The 23,435-nt window shown below is 44.7% G+C and overlaps 1 protein-coding gene across 1 annotated transcript in view; it reads right to left on the reverse strand.

Moving 5' to 3' along the window:
- The window catches only part of MTMR2 (myotubularin related protein 2), a 64,817-nt gene extending 41,736 nt beyond the window's left edge, over positions 1–23,081 (reverse strand). The window contains exon 1 of the mRNA XM_059826726.1: positions 23,056–23,081. The gene's annotated coding sequence lies outside the window, so the exon portion shown is untranslated. The remainder of the gene's footprint in view (positions 1–23,055) is intronic.
- Between the last annotated feature and the right edge of the window lie 354 nt (positions 23,082–23,435).

Here is a 23,435-nt window from a genome sequence, read left to right on the forward strand (position 1 = left end):
CAACTCCAACCGCAACTTTACAGCGGTGGAAGAAATTCAGAATAAAAACTCTTTCCATCACACACAACTTTCCTTTTTCAGGTATAAGTACAACCCTCAAGAGAATTAAAAAGACTCTCTCAGCATACCTCTCTGGTGATACAAAGTGGGATTTGCTAAATAGCAAAGAGAAATAGTGGTTTTCTTTTTCTATACAGTTTTCCTAGTACAGCTGTAAGCAATTAAAATAAGCTTATTTTATAGCATTTCTGTGCTGCAACCTCTCCTAGAACCATAATTGTTTAAAACTAGCATTTGATAATAATGCTCTTAAAACCCCAGATGACTAAAGAAAGATCCTTCGTGGTACAATGTTACTCCCTGAAGCCACAGTACAGCAGCGAACACTACCTACGCCAATTAATTCCCACACTCTTACCGACCCCAGAAAGGTTTTACCTGGGTGTAAAGACACTCTTAAGCATCAGCTATAGGGCTTGCAAGCCTAGCCTTGGCCGAAGCAGAATACCAGCAGGAGTATTACCGTTACTAGCTGTATTAATTAGACATGTGACAACCTATAAACAGCTATATCTGAGCTTCCAAAGGGCCTGGAAATCTGTTAATTGTCTGAAAATTATTTTGCTGCTGGTAAACAGCCACCAGAAGGCCAAAATGTTCCATTTTTATTTCCGTCCTTCAGAGTTTGGCAAAGTATTACACAGGCAGTGTTAAAAACATGAAGTACTACAGCAAAATTGTGCTCTTGCTGGGAGTTAGTCCTTTGCCTCCAAGTATTAAAGAGTATTGGCAACTCTTTCATCCTACAAAGTAGAAACTTAGAAATGGAACCTTTGGGAACAGTAAAAAATTATTTAAAATAAATTATACTGGTGTGCCAATTGAATAGCACAATTCCATTGAATGCATTTGTTGTACATGGTTCAACAGCTAATCACTCACCTTCCCACTTGCTCAACTCTTGTGGTGTTGCCAGGTAAACTCACATCATTTTGGATGGACAGCGTCACTTGTGCACACAACACTGCTCACACTGCAGCAGCCCCAGAGTCTCCATCCCAGGCAGAAAATAATCTTACACTAAAATAACAAGAACTGAATCTGCAAAGCTTCCTGTTCTTATGGATCAAAGGGCCTCACACATACACTGAATTTGTGTACAGTTTCACATCACAAAAAAATTGATATAAAGTGTAGGCTGCTGCTGAATGGGCTGCTCATGTTCCCCTCTCTTCTTCCTCCTCTCAACCTGGGCTGCACACTGCTGCCATCTCCATTGCGCTGGACAAGCATCATGGGATGCACAGTTCAATTTGCTGATCTGCTGGGGCAGTAAACTATTAATAAACATGAAGACAGTCTTCTGTTGGATAATAGGGCTGATTGGATTCATCACATGGCCGCATAAATCATCAGATGCAGCACACTGAGAGGGAGGGAATCTGTATCTGGAGATGACGAGGAAGGCTGAGAGCACTTCCATGCACAGCAGTCTGCAGGCATGCTAAATTAGGCTTAGCACTAAACCACATTTTTACATTACTCTACTTAAATGAGCTCAGACCCCTGGATGCGTTCCCTTGAAACTCCTTTCATTCTGGTTTCTGCATGGTCAGCCTTCATCTTCCAAGCGTTCCCCCTTGTGTTTGCAACTGTTTAATTAATTTGATTTTTAAAATTGTGTAAGATAAAAGAATCCCACTTAATTTAGTAATTCCACAAAGTAGCACCAGTTTACTGTACAGCAGCCCATAAGGCAGTGGTACTGAAAGTTATCAACGAAGAGCAAGCAGATACTGTAAATGCCTTTATCACTGGGTGACAACTCTGACTCCTGTCCCTAGGTCCCCACCGTGCCTTCTCCCGCGCCAGCTCCAGCCGGGGGAGCTAGAGGCTCAGACTAAGCCTCCAGAAGCCATGCCTTCTAGCTCCCTCGCCTTTCAGAGCCCACAATTTTGTGTAAATGTATTTTACAGGTCAGCAACTCTGCTGAGTTTACAAGTCATTCAGCACAGGTGTAAATAAATAAGCAAGGGGCACACCAGCAGCTAACCTGGCCCATGTGCACCACGCAGGACAGCTTGCTCACTGGAACATCGCTAAACCACTGAGCACAGCAACCTATTAACAGAAGCATTTGCATCAAGAATTTCACATCCTTTAGTCACAGAAAAGGGAGCTGGAAAGGCTGGAAAGGTTTAATGGAGTGTGCTAGTCTCTCTGCCCTCAAGCTAGGACAAGCTACGCCCAAGGAACTCCCAAGACCTGTCTGTCTAACCTGCTCTTAACAGCTCCCAAGGAGGGAGAGTGCTAACAAAAGGATCAAAATTTCACCAGTTTTTCTGCTTACACAACTTGTTTGCCCTCGCACATTCTCAGTGTCTACCTAATACACAAGCAACAATCATCTAATCATTGTTGACCAAAGATTTTTATGAAGTTGTTAATTAATTTTACTTCGTCAGGCTGAGGGGCAAACTGCTTTACACGGGGAGGGGGGGGAAGAGAGCCATAATCCACAGCATGTCTGAGCAGTGAAAGTGTTTGTTGATCATGCTTGGCTTCAAGTGGGTTTTAATGAAGGAAAGCATTTGCATTTTAGAAGTGGATTTTCAAAAGCTGCCCGCACCAGCATCCCTCTGCTCCCACAGAAGCCATGGGTGAAGCCTCTCCAGCAACAGCAGTGCGAGCTTTTGGGAAGCACCGCCTGCACATACAACGAACAATACCGCTTGGATTATGTGGCTCTGCACAGTATGCATAGGTTGCATATGTTTGGCTTGCTGCCTCTGTTCTCCTCATCCATCATTTATAGGGAGCGGAGATAGAACGAAGGAGCAGACAACTGAAACGCCGCTGGCTTGTGGCTCCCCTCCTGTTATCATCGTTAGGCAGTTACGCAGCTCCAGCTCCGCTGGTTTGCAAACTAATTAACCTGATGTCTCTGCATGCACATGAGAAGTTTATTAGCTTCAGTGGTTTAGTCAATCTTGAGCTCTCCTCTGCTGCCAATGCAAAAGGAAAGATCCTCAAACCACTCAGTTCCATATGCCTTTGGGTGGGGACAGGGGGAAAGAGTCCTGGGGCCGACACGCAAACTCAGAGCGAGGAGACCAAAGCTCCCTCCGCGCTTTGCCACCAGCCCTTCTGCATCACCTTGGGCAAATCATTTACTCCTGCTTCTGTCATGGCTTCTGCACATTATCCCAGCTTTTGCCAATGTAAAGTTAAAGCTGTCTCATACCATACTTTTGGAGGCATGATGGGGTACTTCTGGTATCAGTCTAAAATGCTGAGGACCCCACCTAGGATCCTCTGTTCTCACAGGGACATACTCCCAACACCTGTGTTCCACCAGTAAGACAACACAGAGCAAACCTGAGTGATGGCAAGGGCACGATGATCAGACGTAACTGCTGGGTTCGGGTGCACCTGACAAACACTTGAGAACACCGGTAGTTTTGGCCAGATTTCAGCCAGGGTTAAAAATCACTGGAGCTGTGCCCATCACTGCTAGCTGAAGGTCTGGTTCAGTACAACTTAACAATCGCGCAAAATAACAGTATTACCTCTGAACCTCATTAAGGCTCTAGGAAACAACGTATACTCAGGTTCACAAAATACTTTGAGCTCTTCCTACAGGAAAGAAAGCGAGTGCAGATGTTCCTGTGAGGAACCTGTGAAGACCAAGGACCTCCTGGAGCATCTCTCTTCCCATGCTTCAGGCCCGGGCAGCTCTGCACCATTCTTGCTGATGGATGTCTGCGTGAAGTGCCAAAAGAGACCCCTGCAACAGTTCAAAAGCACCTCCAGGGAAAGCACCTTACTCCTGTGACTGCCATCTCCATTTACTCCTCTCCTTCCTCCCTCCCCATGCAGAAGTGGGAAACAGGTTTAGGATGCAATTAACACTGATACATGTATTTCATCTTAGCAATTATTTTTGTTATTTAAATGTATTTCTTACGGCCAGATTTTGAATGCTAAATGAGTCCAAATGAGGGCTGCTGGCACAATGGTCTTGTGTAGTATTTGCAGGCAGTATTAACCCCTTGGCTACATGAAATACATCTATGCAACTAATAAAAGAACTACAATGGAAACCAAGCACAATGACTCAACTCCTGATAAAGTGTTCATTGTTATTAGAACTATCCCACAACATGCCATAGTTTTCAAAGCTAATTCAGACTCCGACAGATGCCCTCCGGTGATTCTTGTTCAGGCAATTGAAAGGTATTACTGCATCTGTAGCAGAATTGAAGGTATGCCAGCGTGCTCAGCTTAAACTGTCAACAAAGACGTAAAGAAACTGCAAACAGAAGTGTCTGAGACATGCAAACTTATCCTGTTAAAGTATGAAGGTGCAGGGGAAATATTTTGGGGGAAAGCAGTGATAAACTCATAAAACGGCACTTCAAAAACTGCCATTAAATGGCATCTGCCAAAGCCATCCAAGGCAATCTCTACTCTCAGACCCCTGCAATCTAAAAAACACGGTGTATAAGAAAGCCAAGGAAAAGAAATAAAAACTTGTAGTTGCCATTTGTTTTGCCAACTGTTACAGAAAGAGTTTGAGTATGAAATAATTGCTTTCCTAGAGTAGAAAAGCAACAGTTTTCCGTAGAAGGTGAAAGCACAAGTACAGCTTCTGAAGACAGCAATTTGACCGTGTGAGGGTTTGAGCGCGACACAGTGAACTCAGGTCAGGTAGAAGATAAGCACAGAGATGCAAAGGAAGTGCCCAAATCAAACCGTGAAGCCCCTGACCTTTCACCTGATACAAGCAAACGTACCATATATGCAGGACCGAGTTCTCCTCCCTGTATCCTTACCCCTCACGTAGGAAATTTAATGCAACGTTCTTTGTCCTCCAAAAAGAGGATCTTTTCCTTCCCTGTTCCCACCCTCCGCAGGAAGGAAAACTCCTAGGAGAACTCTATGAAGTGCTTTCTGTGAACGTCAGCCTAAGGACAACCACACTACACAACCTCTTCTCTTAGGCCATGTGACCCAAGAAGAAAGTCAAGACAACCAATTTCATCTATCACAGAAAACCTCACAACAATTTCTGGCAAAACTTGAGACAAAGGCCATGACATTACTTTAAGGGATGGTCCAGCTAAACCATCCCAGCTTGTAATTGCTGAGAACAGCCATTTCCAAGCAAGCATCTTAAAGGTGTGCCTCTTTCTGTTAAGCAAGTACATAAAAAGTATACACATACACGCCTTCCTAATAATAAGAAACAATCCTATACAGAAAGGGACTGCCTACGATGAGGGTGGTGAGACAGTGGAACAGGTTGCCCAGAGAAGCTGTGGATGCCCCATACCTGGAGGTGTTCAAGGCCAGGTTGGATGGGGCTTTGAGCAACCTGATCTAGTGAAAGATGCCCCTGCCCATGGCAGGGGGCTTGGAATAGATGATCTTTCAAGGTTCCTTCAAACCCAGACCATTCCATGATTCTATGGGTAGCAACTTCCTGAGAAACTACTGTTAATTTCTGAAGACCCTTGTTCAGACTTTGAATACTGAGGAAGAAACCTTTGTCTTGCTCAAAAAAAAGGACAATAAAAGAGAAAAAATAAAATAAAAAAAATCCATGACTGGGAACCTGTGCTAATATCCAGAACTCTGCAAAAACCTGATGGGACAGCAGGAAAACACAGGTCTGGAAAATATACCATTTTTATTTGCAGCATATACATAGGGCTCAAGGACACCTATTTTTTTGTACCAATGTCTTAAAATACTGACCTGGCTTACTCCTATAACACAACCAAAATGCAGTCAGTGATGATAAAGTCAGCTCTCCAGCACCTTCTTTATGAATATTCCTTCCCTGCCAGTACAAGTAGCTGCTTCATTGCTTGCAGAAGTGTGCCAATTACTCAGACACTAATTGGCATGAGCTGCTTACACTATTTCTTCTGTATCAAACTGAATGTTTTGTTTCAATAGTCACTGAACTGACATGGAAACAGGTGATAAAATGCACCACTGGGTGATACAGTTTCAGCCGCAGAGGTCATAAATGAGAAAAACACTGCAGAGGGCAAATTTCCATTTCCTCTCTTCCTGTTTTTTGTAAAAGTTTCTCATTATGTACATTCCTAAAATTAATCAAGGTGAAAACTGCAAATTAATGGTGACTAGTGGCAAATACAATTTAACTTGGAAGCTTCAAATGCCAAGAGAGCAGGATCCAATTTGTTCAAATTTACAGCAGGAGCTGAATAGGAGCACCTGCAGCACTTGGGCACTTCTCTTAAAAGTATAATGACACAGAGGCATTGAGCACTTCTTGCTCACTTCCCAAATTCAAGCTGACAACTCTCCCTCCTCAATACTTTCAACACTCCTGTTTCTTTCACAGAAGGAAAAAGAAATACTGAAAAACCTTCTGGGTCACTTCAGAGCAGAGGCAGACAAACCAGTGCTTGTTCCCCATGAATATGACTTTGTCCTAGCTACTACTGGCTGAACTGGCCTGGGAAATCCAGCTGCTGCCCACACCAGGCTCTCCCATTTACAGCAGCTCTCTGTGGATCTGTGCTAAGGCTAAGTGGTCCATCCCCATAGTCCTTATCTGTGTATATATATATACATCTAAGGGTACTCAGAAGTTCCTTGTGCACCCCTCTTCGGGAAAGCGCTTGAAAGCATGGCTTGGCATCTGACCGAACCAGGGCCTTGCAGCAGGAGCTGGGCATTCTGCGCTGGCTTCCACTCCACCACGGGGCCATAACAGGCTCTGCTGCTGTAAATTAAGTTTTAGCATCTTAACACCATCTCTGCCAGGACAGGAATCCCACAGTGCTTGGCACTGCGCATGCCTGTAACAACAGGCAACCCCTCTCTCAAAGAGCCTGCATGGACAGACAAAGGAATAGTATCTCCAGAGAGCAGTGACTGGATCTTAATTCTTCAAAGCAAAATAGAAAATCAGAACGGGCTTATTCTACTTCGACAACAAGTACCAAAGGAAACTACCTATAGCACACAAGATGCATCCTTACCCCCTCCAAACACCCAGTACCCTCTTTTTAGGCACATGCAGGACAGACAATTGCTACATTTCAGAAGTACATGGAACTCAAAATTTTTCTAAACATTTAAAGAACCCACTTTAACCTCTGCTTGACCTGTAACAATCTCAGAGCGGGGAAAAATAAAGCCACAAACAAATATGCTTCGGAAGGAAAGAAAACCAACTGCCAGGCTTCCTCTGGCATTCAGAGGAGGCAGACAGTTATACAAGATAATAATGTATCCTCTCCATTCAAAACGGCCGGCAATGTCAGAGCTTAACAACATCTTAAAATGAAGCCATTTCAGCAAACAAATCATAGTGCATGTGTGTGACAGACCTAAAATAGCCCCCCATGCCACTTGCCTGAATGAAAAAGATTCACTTCTGTTGCCAAGCAAAGCCGGGTCTCAGTCCGACTTCACTGTTCCAAGGGAGGAAAATGTCATTTTTCAAAAGTTGATCCTTCTAAGTAGCATCCTGAGCTGAATATATAGTACATGTTTTCCCATGAGCCATAAAGAGAATGTCCTATATTTTGACCGTGAACAAGCTTTTCTAGGAATGCAAATTTTGCTCTCAATAGTTACACAATGGACTACAGTGTCACAAGCACCGTTCGTGCTCCATTAGTCATTCTTTTATTATTTTTTTTAAACAGAAATTCACAAAAGGCCTACAGTGTGTGTAGAGCACTTGCTAAACAATGGGCTGATTGTTTAAAATATTTGCAAGATTCCGAGAATAGAAGGCCAACACCCAAAGACAAACCGATATGCAGCACGTAATTAATAACAGCAAGCAGCCCACAGTATCACGCTTTCATGAGTCAAACAATCCAGAAGGTAAAAAACAGGAAGAACAGCAGCTATCAGAGGCCTGAAGTGATATCCTCCGATCAGCACACAGAAGATAACTACAAAATTATCTGTACTCACAAGAGGAACAAAAGGGGAGTTAGGTTTCTAACAAGCTCCAGGCTGGTATGGGATGGTGATCAGCTACAAGGAAGAAAACAGAAGAAAAAAAAAATATTTTGCAAGAGGTTGTTAGACTTCTGCAGGGAACTGACATTTTACCTCTGTTTCACCAGCTAAATTTCAGCCCATATCTACGGAGTCCAAAATTAGTTACTACCTCCTGCAAGCAGGCTGATAATCCAGTACTTTGGTCTGATTCCAGTTCCTAATGGAAATGTTTGGCTTGCAAAATCCACCACTAGCACAACTGCCTTCGCTTGCAGCATTAGGATGTTGGGCAGTGAGTGGTGGACAAGGCAAGGAACCCACCTCCTCCAGGTGAGACACAATGAAAAGGCAGCCCAGTTGTTCTGGCTCTGCCCCAGCGCTTGGGAGAAAGGTTTGACAGACTTCCCAGAGATGGTGCAAACGTCCATCTCTGTGCTCCAAAGCTTTGGGGTTTCCAATCAACAGGACAGACTCTTAGCATTGAAAATAAATTAAGACAATAAGGTAAAGTGGGATTCAAAACACAACCCTGCTGACCGTCAACACAAACAAGGTTGCCTGCTAGAACAGTGCTCCCATCCGCTCATCTCTGCACCTTCCCACACATTAGGTTATTGCTATGCTTTTTGGGATCATTTCGGGTTGTTCAGAAGGAGCTAGAGCTTTTGTTTTCAAATACAAGATGCTGTGGAGGGCAGGACTGAACTAGAAGTGAAGATCCTGCCCCCGCCCCAAAAAAACAGTATTTCTAGGTCAAAAAAACATGGCTGAGAGAGAGAACTTCCAGCACCTAAGGCTTCCGATGGTTGAAGAACTGCTGCACAGTGACAGACAGAAAGCCATTAGGGAGATCACCAATTGACAGGATGTCTAGCAAGTGATCTCTCGGGCTGTGACGAATCAGCACACATCCTGACCTGCAGCCTTCTCCCCCAAACAGCCCAGGTAGCAGCCTGGGCAGACCACAGCCAAGGGGCTCTCCATGCAGCATAACTGCCTCTAGCAAAAAGGCAACCCAGGAATCCAAATCACAGAATCACTAAGGTTGGAAAAGACCTGTAAGATCATCAAGTCCAACCATCAACCCAACACCACCATGCCCACTAAACCATGTCCCACAATGCCACGTCCACACGTTCCTTGAACACCTCCAGCAATGGTGACTCCACCACCTCCCTGGGCAGCCTGTTCCAGTGTTTCACTACTCTCTCAGTAAAGAAATTTTTCCTAATATCCAGCCTGAACCTCCCCTGGCACAACTTGAGGCCATTTCCTCTTGTCCTGTCACTCGTCACTTGGGAGAAGAGACCAACACCCACCTCTCTGCAACCCCCTTTCAGGTAACTGTAGAGAGCGATGAGGTCTCCCCTCAGCCTCCTCTTCTCCAGACTGAACAACCCCAGCTCCCTCAGCCGCTCCTCATCAGACCTGTGCTCCAGACCCCTCACCAGCTTCGTCGCCCTTCTCTGGACACGCTCCAGCACCTCCATGTCCTTCTTGTAGGGAGGGGCCCAAAACTGAACACAGGATTCAAGGTGCGGCCTCACCAGCGCCGAGTACAGGGGCACGATCCCCTCCCTGCTCCTGCTGGCCACACTGTTTCTGATACAGGCCAGGATGCCGTTGGCCTTCTTGGCCACCTGGGCACACTGCTGGCTCATCTTCAGCCGGCTGTCAACCAACACCCCCAGGTCCTTTTCCACCAGGCAGCTTTCCAGCCACTCGTCCCCAAGCCTGTAGCGTTGCCTGGGGTTGTTGTGACCCAAGTGCAGGACCCGGCACTTGGCCTTGTTGAACCTCATACAATTGGCCTCGGCCCATGGATCCAGCCTGTCCAGATCCCTCTGCAGAGCCTTCCCACCCTCGAGCAGATCAACACTCCTGCCCAACTTGGTGTTGTCTGCAAACTTACTAAGGGAGCACTCAATCCCCTCATCCAGATCATCGATAAATATATTAAACAAGACCGGTCCCAAAACTGAGCTATGGGAGACTCCACTTGTGACGGGCAAATCCAAGTGCTTCCTGGTGCTACAAGACCACCTGTGTCTCTTAGGCCTACCTGTGGAAGAAGCTGATTCCAGGGTTCGAGACATTTTGTGGCAGAGAAGTAAGAGACCTGAGTGGTGCTGCTATCTCCTACATCAGAGCAACACCAGATATACAACCCCACCCCACAGGAGAAAGAGGGCCGGCAACATCTAACTGTCTCCACAAGTACTTTAAATGCAGACAAAAGTCACGATGGAAATCCTACACACAGTTCAAAACCACTCTTGCAGTTTACTAATATTTATATTTACCATATAAACTTCCACCTCCTTCCTTTAAAATATATTAAGCCAGAGAAAAACAAAAAAGTAAAAAATTATCAGGATTTTGATGCAAATTCAGACAGTCCCATGATAAGTTGCAATAACAACTCCAGAGTCTGAGAGCAAGGAGAAGCAGAAAAAATAGAAACCAACACAGGATAGCAAGTCTTTTGTTTGCTTGTTAATTTTTTGGGTTTGTTTGGTTTTGGTTTTTTAGGAAAAAAACCTATTAACTTGATTGAGGAAAGAAACAGAAATAACACCTACTTTAGTAAGTACTCACCTTGGGACAGAAAGGAGAACTGGATAAAAAGACAGATATAACTTCTCTTTTACTATTTGTATTCCAGCAGTGCCTTAATGTCTAGTTCCATACTACGAACCAGTTACATATAGTTTAACCAAATATGTGTATACTTCCCACAGTTCACGCACTCTCAATTTTTCTTTAGATTCCTACCTATTTCCCTATTTAAAAAACACCTTAGTTAAAACATAACACGTATTGTTAAATGTTCTGATTTTCTTTCAAACACACACCACACAACCCCCTCACCCCAATAAACCAAACACCCACAGAAATTAAAAATACCAGCGATTTACTCATCAATGACATTACTTGTTCCATCCTGGGAAAAATCAAAAGAAGGAGGAAAGAATATATAAACACAGCTAATCTGAAGAGTCTTGTATCACCTAGTAAAACTGATGTGGTGTAACACCTTGATAAGCTTTCACAGACACCATGCAGCTGCGTGCTGCACCAGACTCAGCTCAAAAAAGGATTGGGAACAACTATATTTGTTGGCAGCCCAGGCCCTGCATGAAATTGGCCCCTAGCAGAGTCTCAAGGCTAAAGTAAGTCAAGTGTTCAATAATTTGGGGGCTTTATTTCCAGAAATTCAAGCTAAGACAACATAGGATATTTTCAGAAACATTGAGTACCTGTATCATGTCACAGCTTCCAGAGAGCCCAGCATCTTTGAAGACTGTGGTCCATCAGTCAAAGTCCCCAGGTTCAACACTCATACTCAGGACCAGGTTTCCCCACGAACTCAGTCCCGTTTATTGTCTAAACACAAAACTCAGTTTCCAAAGTGCTCAGCAGCCATTGTTTTCTATACAGCCCAGATCTGCAAAGAGCGCTGCACAGTCGTTCACCCCACTGGCCAATTGTAAGGTACCTGTTGAAAACAAAGGTCTTTCAAATTCTTCCACCTTAAAAAGTAATGAGGCACACAAAGTTTGCAAGCTCTTCTGAAGATTTTCTGTACATCAGTTCTTATGCATCTGAAACAAGGGCTGATCTTCTAAGATCACCCACAGCCACTTCATCCTGCCACTTCTGCTTCCTCAAGCAGAAATCAGCCTATGTGAAAAACAAAGGAACTCAAAGAGGAGTAGGATCAATGAGGTCTGGATAGTTCAGCTCCCAATGGTAGATACCACAGTTATCTATGCTCCCACTTAGTCAATGGAAACCCAGGCAATGGAGTCTAGATGACAATTCAGCTCTCCCAGAGTGGACACTTATCTTTGTTCAGCTGAATTACTTGTGGAGTGTATTGACCCTGCTGAGGGTAGGGAAGTTTTAGATACCTACTTCACATGGAGATATGGCAATCTGAACTAGATCCTGCCCTGGTTTCCAGAAGACGAGTGTCCTGTGGCAGAGAAGTTTGTATTTGCTTTTTGTTTTCAGCTGAACACAGCCTTTTGCAGCCACCAGAGAAAGCACAGGGAAAGAAGGGAATTAAAAAATGAGAGAATATAATGCATTTCTCTAACTTGAGAGAAGCCTTGTCCAAGAGAATCTGCACATATTCGTGATATCTTTCTCATCTAGGTATTCCCTTATGTTGAAAAAGGAACAAGCTTTTTCTGTAATGGAAAAAATTACATGGCCTCCCTTCCCATCTCCATCTTTGTTTGAATGCAAAACTTGTCATAAGTTAACTGCTTTCACTCCTCTGTCAAACATGGTTAAAGTTGTCCAAATGTTACAAAAACTATTAGTGGACAAAGTAGGAGATATACACACATACAACGGGGCTTAGGAAACCAGACTACAAATCTCTGCTCTCTCCTCAGTTGTGAACAGATTTAGTTAACATGTAAAAAAGAGGAATGATGTGATTTAAGAAATAGCTCCTTCCTTTTTTGGAGCAGAGAACAACCCAAAACTCCATGCACTTTTTGCCCCTACCACAACGATGGGGAGGGAGTTCTGCGTAGGTGGTCACATCTGAATTACTCACTGCAGGCTCTCCTTACAGTCACCAAGGAGAAACTGAGATGATTCACTCTTCCCCATTGCCTACAAAAAGAAACCCAGAGACTAGCAGAGATCTGTATCAGTCCAGTGAGATGAGACAAATCTCATCCAGGGTGCCTGTACTTTTCTTTATGCACGATGGAAGCAGAAAGTAGAAGCAGAAGGTGGAATCTAGAATCAGAATATGTTTTAGCAAAAAAAAAGATGACATATGTCCCTCCGTGGTGCTGGAGGCAGCAGTGACCAGCAGAAGCTGTACCCCAGCAGACGGTAACAAGTAAAGGGCCAAGACTGCTCTGCTGGCACAAGTCCTGAGCACATCCACAAACAATCCCACCACATTCTTCTTCTCACACCCCGGCGTTTAATGACCATTCTGGCAGCATGCTTCTTCACCTTTGAGGAAAAAGTCTTGGGAAGCATTCTCTCATGAGGTGTGAGGGCTCATTTGCAGTGTAGAAGTGGGATGCCCATTCTTAGACTGGAGGACACAGCCCAAATTTTCAAAAACAGCCTACTCCAAAAGTCAACTTGGTTAAAACGTGAGCAGAAGATCCCACATTTTTCGTTTCTTTATCAGAGGTGTTCTACTTACAAATGAGATGTTGATCATTTTTGATCCCATCTGCTGGTTAAACCAATCTCTACTCTGATGACTGATTTTGACAGTCATCCTTCAGCAGCTCATCTCTGGTACTGCAGGTTTCAGTGACTTGCCCCTACGTTCAGCATCCACTCTCCACAGCAGCCAGACAGCCCCTATAATCCTCCATGTGTAACCAACTCATTCACAGGCTCCACCTCTTTCAAGGGCAGATTTAGCTGAAACAGTTGATGAGGCTAGTCCTACTACCTACCTGTGCAATCTCTCTCTTCAAGACGACCACCATCTTATAGCAATGATATCAACTGAAATCAACAATAGGATTTAACAACACAGCAATAAAAATAGCACAAATGCTTTATTTTCAATAAAAGGCAGGAGGTATGAATGAGGCTGTGGTTCAGGAACTCAGTAATTCAGATATTAGTGCTTTTTGTGCCAGCGGGGGGGGGGGAAATAAAAAACACCACCAAACACTTTGCTCACAAAACACCAAGCAATGATCGGATGTATACTCACTCCACCAGTTAAATTCGGTTCAGAAAAATATAGTTGGGTTAACCTTTAGCCCTGTCATTCAATACTGCCATTGCTCTTCATAGGCTATAAGCTTTGTAGTGAATTTTCAAGGCCTCGTGACTGAGGTTCGTTACTCTTGCTTTGCCTGCACTTTTCTTGGCCTGCCTGCAGCTTTGTTTTACCTGATTTAGTTGTGACTGCAATTTCTGTAATTGGTCAGGTGTCTGTATCTACTTTGTTTTATTTTTGTATGTGGTACAACCACAGTTTTGCACAGACAGCAGTAACAAGCAGTTATTCTATAGAGAATGAGATATTTACCACTAACATAATGACTTTGTATGGAGAAATGTAACAGCCTGATATGATAGCAGAGGCCTGGAGAAGTGGAGACACAGGATGTGGCATAGAGGAGTACAGGCCCAGGATGAGAAGAGATGGGGCACAGGCTTGGCCCTGGAGACTACGGCTATAAACAGCTCACCAATGGTCAGTTAAAGAAATGCAAAACTGGAGCTGGACGAAACTGGTTTTAGGGCTAACAAAGAAATAGTATCTAGTACCCATAAAATCAACCATATATAGCAAAAATCAGATGTAATGTGGAATTGCAGACCAATGAAGAAAGAGATACGTGTGAAGTTGTTTTACCAAACATGCTAAAATGACAGAATCACAGAATCACTAAGGTTGGAAAAGACCTGTAAGATCATCAAGTCCAACCATCAACCCAACACCACCATGCCCACTAAACCATGCCCCACAATGCCACGTCCACGCGTTCCTTGAACACCTCCAGCAATGGTGACTCCACCACCTCCCTGAGCAGCCTATTCCAATGCTTCACCACTCTCTCAGTAAAGAAATTTTTCCTAATATCCAGCCTGAACCTCCCCTGGCACAACTTGAGGCCATTTCCTCTTGTCCTGTCACTTGTCACATGGGAGAAGAGGCCAACACCCACCTCTCTGCAACCTCCTTTCAGGTAACTGTAGGGAGTGATGAGGTCTCCCCTCAGCCTCCTCTTCTCCAGATTGAACAACCCCAGCTCCTTCAGCCGCTCCTCATCAGACTTGTGCTCCAGACCCCTCACCAGCTTCTCTGGACACGCTCCAGCACCTCAATGTCCTTCTTGTAGGGAGGGGCCCAAAACTGAACACAGGATTCCAGGTGCGGCCTCACCAGCGCCGAGTACAGGGGCACGATCCCCTCCCTGCTCCTGCTGGCCACACTGTTTCTGATACAGGCCAGGATGCCGTTGGCCTTCTTGGCCACCTGGGCACACTGCTGGCTCATCTTCAGCCGGCTGTCAACCAACACCCCCAGGTCCTTTTCCACCAGGCAGCTTTCCAGCCACTCGTCCCCAAGCCTGTAGCGTTGCCTGGGGTTGTTGTGGCCAAAGTGCAGGACCCGGCACTTGGCCTTGTTGAACCTCATACAATTGGCCTCGGCCCATCGATCCAGCCTGTCCAGATCCCTCTGCAGAGCCTTCCTACCCTCCAGCAGATCAACACTCCCACCCAACTTGGTGTCATCTGCAAACTTGCTGAGGGAGCACTCGATCCCCTCATCCAGATCATCGATAAATATATGAAACAAGACCGGCCCCAAAACTGAGCCCTGGGGGACTCCACTTCTGACCGGCTGCCAACTGGATTTCACTCCATTCACCACGACTCTCTGGGCTCGGCCATCCAGCCAGTTTTTACCCAGCAAAGAGTGAACCTGTCTAAGCCACAAGTCGACAGCTTCTCCAGGAGAATACTGTGGGAGACAGTGTCGAAGACTTTACTAAAGTCCAGGTAGACAACATCGACAGCCTTTCCCTCCTCCGTTACAGTAAGGAAAGAAACCATCAACATGAACCTCATACTTCTCCCACAAATGGACTACAGATGCTGACAACTTGCTGTAACACCCACCACCACCAGAATAAAACCAGCAACCTTGGGACTCAGAGGAGCAGGGGAGGGGTGAGCGTAACACCAGGAAGAGGGATAGAAAGTAAGAACTGTACATATGACAATTTTAACTGCATTATTATTCTTTCTTTTTCCGTAATAATTGCATCTGGACTAATAATGATTAGACTTTCAAAATTTCAGTTACATTAACAATAAATTCTTTGCTATATAAAGATGTGCCGCCTTTTTGTCTGTGAATAGAATTTTGAGTGTAACGCTTTGTACGGGCATGTAGTCTCTTTACATCACAGAAATAAACCCAGATAAAAATGTTGTTTTATTCTAAATAGGTGTTGCATGTCTTCCCAGAACAATGAAAGAAAACACGAGTTTATGGGTTTTTTTAACTAGTTCAGCAGAAATATGATCACATACCACACCTGACCCAGATCAAATTTGAACCACTTGGTGACCTAACAGTAATGATTCTGGAGCCATGGCCAGAAGACTATAGAAAGGCCAGATCTGTGAAGTAGGAGCATTTATGCAGAGCTAACAAAATGACTAGAACACCACCTTGAAGAGGTTATGGACTAGAAAACTGCTAACACTTTTTCTTCATCAAATACATCAGGGTTTAGAAAGCAATGGAAAAGAATTCATGGAGCAGAGAGGCAAGAGAGAAGCAAGGAAAAGAGCTACCTCAAAATCACTGGAAAATTACTGAGTGAGAACATTGTCTGGCAAAAGAAACTACACATGGTAGGAAAAGGAAAAACAAATACTTGAAAAGTTCCACTGATTTTTTGTTGTTGTCTTTCACCAAATTTTTCTTCAATTAGCCCCCAGTTACCGGGGCTATAAAACAGCCAGATGGTTTTTAGTTAAAAATTAAGATGGAGGTAATTACTGTGACAGTGTCTCTTCTGTATTCTCACTTCCCTGGGTTATACCAAACACCTCTACAAACCAAGCACTTCATTACCTTCTTGTCATGCTCTTCTTCATGGTGGAATGGGCTTCCTATGGACAAACAACAAGACCACTTTTTTCATGTCATATAACTGCACCTTGTATATAACACCTTATCAGAGTGACCTCTGGAAGGTTTCCAATGTATTTCTAACGCATGCTTGCTGTTTTTTTCCTCAACTAAGCTTTCTGGTAACATAAGCCATTTGGTGTATGGATCAGGTGTCTTTTTTACACCACCTGATACCCTCAGCACTGAAAAACCAGTAACAGTAGAGCAGGTCATCAAGTAAAGATTCATGAAAAAGAAGCTGTGGACTACTCATTCTGCTAAGCCATTCCAGAGGTGTTATGACCTTTCCAAATGCAGTTCTTGCCTTTGTACATGAGCTATAAAAAAATAGCAAAGGAAGGGAGACAATAAAACATCAGAAATAGGTAACAAAAGATGTTCGAGACAAGTGTTAACCTATAACTGAAGTCATAGCACGAGTACAATCACAGAACAGACAGGAATTTTGTAATTTGACATCATCAGGTCATCCTCAATCTTAAAATTCAGATTCTGTAATTGTGTGTCTGTTGTAAATAGCCTGCAGTTAAGGAACTATGTGTACGACTTAAAACTGTCTAACAAATAGACTGTTAGTCAACATAACATTACCATCTCTCTTTAGAAAAGGCAGTGCTTGACGGGACCCAAGAGAGTCGTGTTCTGAGCTTAGCTTTACTCCTTACCAGCTGTCAGATCTAGCCTCATCTCTCCACAGCAGTTTTTCATCTCATCCTTAGACTTCCTCGCTCTTTGCCCAATCTCTCAGCAAGGAGTCTCCGCACTCGACTGCACATCCAAAAGTAAAATTACCCACCATGCATTAGTAAAAATAGAGTAGTCCTGGCTTAGGCACATTTAAATAGTTGGTCCCTGGCTCTTCAATGTAGAAACCATCACCTTCTGTATCTGTATAGCAGCTAGAACCATGGCACCCCAAATTCCTGTGAAGCCTTTAAACAGCAATATAACATTAATTACAACAAAAGAAACAGGTGAATGCCAATTGTGGTTTTTAATCTGAAATGGAAAATATACTTAAAAAACAAACACATACCCTTTTACTGAATGGTCAGAGCCTGCACAAAGAGATCTGCATGTGCCTGACAGAGTAAAACTTCTAAGACTGAAAGTGTCACACTCCAGAAGAAGTAGGAATGGCTTCTGCGGAATGCAGGAGCTGAAACATGCATGCCAAAGATTGCTACTAAAAACAATTCCTGAGTTCTTCAAAGGCAACAGTTTCTCTTCACAAGTTCACTCTGTAAATTAAAAGCTCTTAAGTCTTTTTGACTGAATGTTATTTTCATTATTTTCTGCCCCAAATCCTCAGACTCTAATAAAAGATTCTCCTCACTCTGCAAATGTATATGCAGGCAAAACTGCTTTTTATCTTCACAATATACAGTACACGAAAAAGCTATCTCAGAATGGACTTCAGTTGCAAATAAGTGTTATAAATTATCACTCACATATTAAAATTAATGATAATGAGCCCATCTGGAGTTGCTAATTGGTTCTAGGCACAGCGTTAAGTTTCTCAAATGCAAAAACCAGTTCATTATCAACACTCAGCCAGCAACGTACTTGTCTTTAATGGTAACAACTCTTAATAAATCCTGCTTCACATATATAAGAAATCAAATGCAAGAAGTGCTCTCAAAGCCCATGAGAAAAATGACAGCTACTCACATTTCACTGAACACCAGAACTGGCTAAAATCTTCACTTTCAAACTCTAACTTCAATGACTCATCACAAAACAACTCAATCAGCAAATCTCACACATCTGGTAGCAATGTGGTGCTAGCGGGCCCTCCTCAGCCAACAGCTTACAGACCCAACTCCGTCCAGCATCAATCTCACCCATGGGGAAGGAATTCCATCAATGTAGCCTTAAATCAGACCAGGTATTGACAGGACCTTATTTGAGACGAAGGGGGGAATTCATACCTCATGAAGCTATTGCTTCAACAGACCTTGTTCCACTGATATACACAGTTTGTTTTCAGAGTTATCCCTGCAAACATAAAGACAAGGAGTGTGATTATTCTCATATGCTTCAGTAAAAGTACAATGCATAGGATCCACTGTGTCTGCAGACCTCTGTGGATGATAACCACCAGCAGAGAGGTGGTAACAAGCAACCAGAAAGTGGTAACATCAAACATTGCTACAGTCATACTGGCAGGAAACATCTGCCCACTGCCTTATCTCCTTCTCTCTTTTCATACTGAGTTGAAATATCCCTGACATCTCCTACAGCGGTTTCTTTACAGTACAATCACCTCCACACTTTTGTACAGGCAATACAAATTTACCTTCAGCGGATCTAACAGAAAGACTCTTAGCTATCTTATTGGACTGTACTGACTGGACTGTAATATGCTTTTTCAGATAACATTTCAGAGGAATAGAGAGAGGTATATGTTCACTCAGAAACTACAGCCCATTATCACACAGATTGCATGAAAAAAATGCCTAACTGCTTTTCATGAGAAGTAAATATCTGAAGTTTGACATCACCTTTTTCCTGAAGTCATGTGTTCTGCTAAAGTCATACATGGCTCTATCTGGCTTTCCTTTCACAAAAGGAAAGATTATGGTAGAATTTTGCTGGCTGTTACTTTGAATCCCAATGGTCAGGGGGTCCATATGCAACTTCAAATTTAAAAAACGAAACAAAAAGCCACCCACAACTCCACCTACAAATTCATTTTAAGAGTGGTCTTTGAAAAGACTGGCACAGCTGAAAGATGTTTACCACTCACCCAGGATTGCCAGGCCATTTTAAAGATATAAAAGCAGTCCATAACACTGAGTAAAGCTTGCTTCTCTGGATACAACTGTGACATAGCTCATCAAACATTAGAATCAGTGTTTTACCTCACTCCTCTTTCTGTCTCATCGTTTTTTCCTGGTCTGACTCTGCAGACACACAAGCACTGCTTGCAAGCTGCTAGTTAAATACCACCGCAGCTCTTTATGAGTAGTTGGCTCATGGTCATCTGTCTTCTATGAGAACAGGATGGAAGGGGAAAGCCCATCCTAAATATTGACCTTTGGAAACCACAGAGAACTGCAGAATCCAGTGCTGTGCCCCCAAAAACTAGCACTGAGTGAGACAGCTTAGACTTGAAAAGCAGAATAGCTGTTTCAGCACAACTATGAGGGCAGCTGAACTAATTAGCTGTGACCTGCTCATTTGAAACTAAATCAGTATTTCCATAAAGGGCTGGGGATTTTTTTTACCACGTACAGTTATGTTGTGAATCTCACATAGTTTTTCAAATTATTTTTCTAGTTGGAACAGAAAGTAGGTAACACTTGTTTAGTTATTCCCATATCTTACTCAGGGAGCACAGGTACCGTGCATTACTAGTGATTAAAATATCAAAGAAACTTTCACTGTCAAATGGCATTATTCCCATATCTCATGTGCATTATTAAAAGACAAATAAACATATATACGTTCTTTAAGGCACTTATTCATGTGAGCAACCTTATGTTTAAGTAACCTTTATCAAGCATGTCTCCTTGAGGAGTTAGATCTTAAGTATCTCTGGAAATATGAAACTCGCCTACCTTCCAAGCTGGAGCCGAAAGAATCCAAATAATGCACTGCTGTATGTATTTAATACTAGCACCTTTCCAAGTCTTCTAAATCTTGCATAAAACAATTCAGTCAACTGCAACTCAATAAGGCTTCATATTGCTAGGTAAATGGGAATCTGGGATGAGTGACCTTCTACTCATGTTCTTGTTGTTGCTCCTTTTAAATAAGACGGGTTATAAAAACTGACGACAGCACCCTTACAATTCATTGTGCTCCTCACATCCCCTCAAAGCTAACTTTTTCTTTTTAAACAAAATCACTTAGTGAAAATGGGTCACATCTCTATAGCCATAGGTTAACAATTCAAAGTTGGTCTAGCTATTAGACCACAATCATAGAGATGAAAATAACTATGTTTCAATGCATACAAATAGTCCCATTAGTTTCAGAGGGATTGTTCTGATGCGTAAAAATCAGACTACAGTACAGCTTTAATGAAAAAAAATCTTAAAAAAAAATCACTGAAAATGGAACTACAGTCCAATTCATAAGAAAATTATTTACTTGTGCATAAGTATCACTAGATTTGCAGGGGAAGCTGGTAATACACATTCTGAAGGTCACAAGGCATCTCTCATTACAAGAACCTTATTTTCTTATAATTTTGCCCTAATCTTAACCATTTCAACTAAAAAGTTTCACAGCATACACCAACTCAAGATGAGGGGGGTTTTATTAACAACTGCAGATGGAAAATATTTATCTATTTCCAACACCTGGCTAGAGAAAAATATATTTTGTTTCGAATATATAAAAAAATAAGCTAGCTTTCTTCTAGAGGTTCTAGATGTCAGAGTAGAGACTTGAAATTCTGAAAGCTTCTGGATAAGCTTTTTTATATCCCAAGAAATCTGCTCAAGTCCGGGCCTTTTCAGGGCTTGGAGGACATAGCCTTGCACACGCTCAACAGAAACAGATTTTTCACCTCTGTTTCCCAATGGTTCCATCTGTGCAGGGCATGCTGCTGAGAGGCTGAACTGGAGTTTCTTTGTAGCCATTGGCTCTTCTGAGTTAAGCTCTCTTTTGTGTCCATTAGACCTGTGTTTCTTATAGTGACTGACCTCCAGATGGGTCCACGTTGCCCAAGTTGATGCAGAGGGAAAAAGAAGAGTATATTGAGTCAGTTAGGTAAGGGGGAAAGGTCTGTAGGCATCTGGCAGGGCACAGGTAAACTGCACAAGGAAACCAACACAGAGAGCAGAGAACAGAACAATTTGACGAAGGAGGGTGAAATGAGGATCAGAGCCATGAGGGACTCAAGAAGGAAAAAGTCCAAGTGCAAAGTGGGCACTGGGGGTCCTGCTGGGGAAAAACAAGCATGGGAGTACAGAGATGCTGGCAGCGAAGAGACCACGAGCACCCTGGGCTGTGAGAACAGAGGCAGAGCTAGGAGATCCAGGGGAGGATCCCCTCTACTCAGCACTCATTAGAGTGCTTCTGGAATACTGCGAACAGCTTTTAGCCCCCCAGTGCAGGAAAGACATTGATGAACTGGAAGGAGTCCAGGGAAGCACCATCGGAATGGTGGGGCTGGAGCACCTGCCTGTGAGGAGAGGCTGGGGGAGCCTGGAGCAGAGACTGCTTCAGGGGACTGAAAAGCAGCCCCAGTGCGTATGTGCAAAGTATCCAGAAGATGGAGATGGGCTGCTCAGAGAGGTTGTACAGTCTCCATCTTTGTAGATTTTCAAGAACAGAGTGGGTAAAAGCCATGAGCAGCCTGATCGTAGCCTGTCCCTACTGTGAGCAGGAGCCTGGACTGAGGGATGCTAAGATCCCTTCAGGCCGAGTTACCCTGTGATCCTATGACCTGGGCATGGCAAGGGAAGCCAAAACAGGACAGAATTATCTTCAGCCACCAGGTCACCCTGCTCCAAGGCCCCACCATGAAACCCAAGGCCTCCCATGCCATCATCTCTGTCCATCAGCCAACGTCCTCCCCTGCTACCCTACCACAATCTCCTGTATTAAACGCACGGTCCAAGCAAGATGCAGCTGGAAGTCACAAAATTCAAACTTCACTGATAGCCTGCGGAGGGTGGGGGGAACAGGAAAATCTCCTTTCAGCTTCGACGGCTTAAAGACCTTGGAAATTACCCACATGGCATCAAAAATCATTCAGACCACAAAGTCAAGACCTCGGAAAAGGCCGTAAGGACAAAACCACAAATGCTCAACACACCCCAGGAAATTTGTTACTGAAAAAGCACAGGATAAGGCCTAGCTTGAGAACAGCAGGGTGCAGGTAGGCAGCAAACGCACCTGGTGCCCTACCCTGCCCTTCCAGCAAAAGCTCACCTGTACTATTGATTTCCTAAATCCACTCACTGCACGTACCAAAGACAGGTAGCACAGCTTAGGTTATTCAGAGAGCCTTTATCTAAAGGCTGGTGGGGTGGCACCTCCATCTCTGACTAAACACCTGTAAAAGAAACCGGCTTGACTGCAGTCGAGTGATGCCCACGCCTGCCAGCGTGCACCGTCATCCCGAAGCCACCCTGAGTGCCGGGATGCGCCGGGACACCCCGACGAGCAAGAGCCGGCGGCGGGGAGAAGCCAAAGCCTGCTGCCCACGGAGGGAGAAAATGGCACCAGCCCCATCCCCTCAGTTTCCTTTCCGCTGCCGGCTCTCTTCGCCTCTTCCTCTCCCCCCACGCCCCGCGATGGCTCTTGACTGACGAGGGGCCCCTCAAGCCGCCAAGCCCCGCGGCGAAGCGGCAGCGGCGGCTGGGCCCGGCCCGGCCCGGCCCGGCCCCCCGCGGGCGGCGGTGGGTGGGGGGCGATGGCGCGGCGGCCGTTACCTGGAGAGGGAGTCGCCGCTGGGCGGCCGCGGCGCCGCCGCCCGCCCGGCGCCGAGGCTCTCGCAGCTGGAGCTCTCCTCCATGCCGGGCGGCGGGGCGGCCCCGGGGCGGGCGGCTGTCTGTCAGCCGAGCGGCGGGCGCCCGGCGGCGCGGGATGCGGCCATGTTGGCCCGGCGTGCCGCGCGGGGAAGGCGGGCTGAGGCGGGGCGGCAGGAGGGGGCCGAGCCCGCCGCCGCAGGGCTGCGGGGAAGGGAGCGGTGGCGGCTGCGTGCCCCCCCGGGCTCCCTTCCCCTCAGCCCGCAGTCCCGGCCGCCAGGGAGAGGGGTGGGGGCGCGGGCGCCATGCGGCTCCTTCCCCTCGCCAGGCTGAGGGACGCGGCA

This window comes from Gavia stellata, chromosome 1 (assembly GCF_030936135.1).
Source record: "Gavia stellata isolate bGavSte3 chromosome 1, bGavSte3.hap2, whole genome shotgun sequence".
In the NCBI taxonomy this organism is placed as follows: Eukaryota; Metazoa; Chordata; class Aves; order Gaviiformes; family Gaviidae; genus Gavia; species Gavia stellata.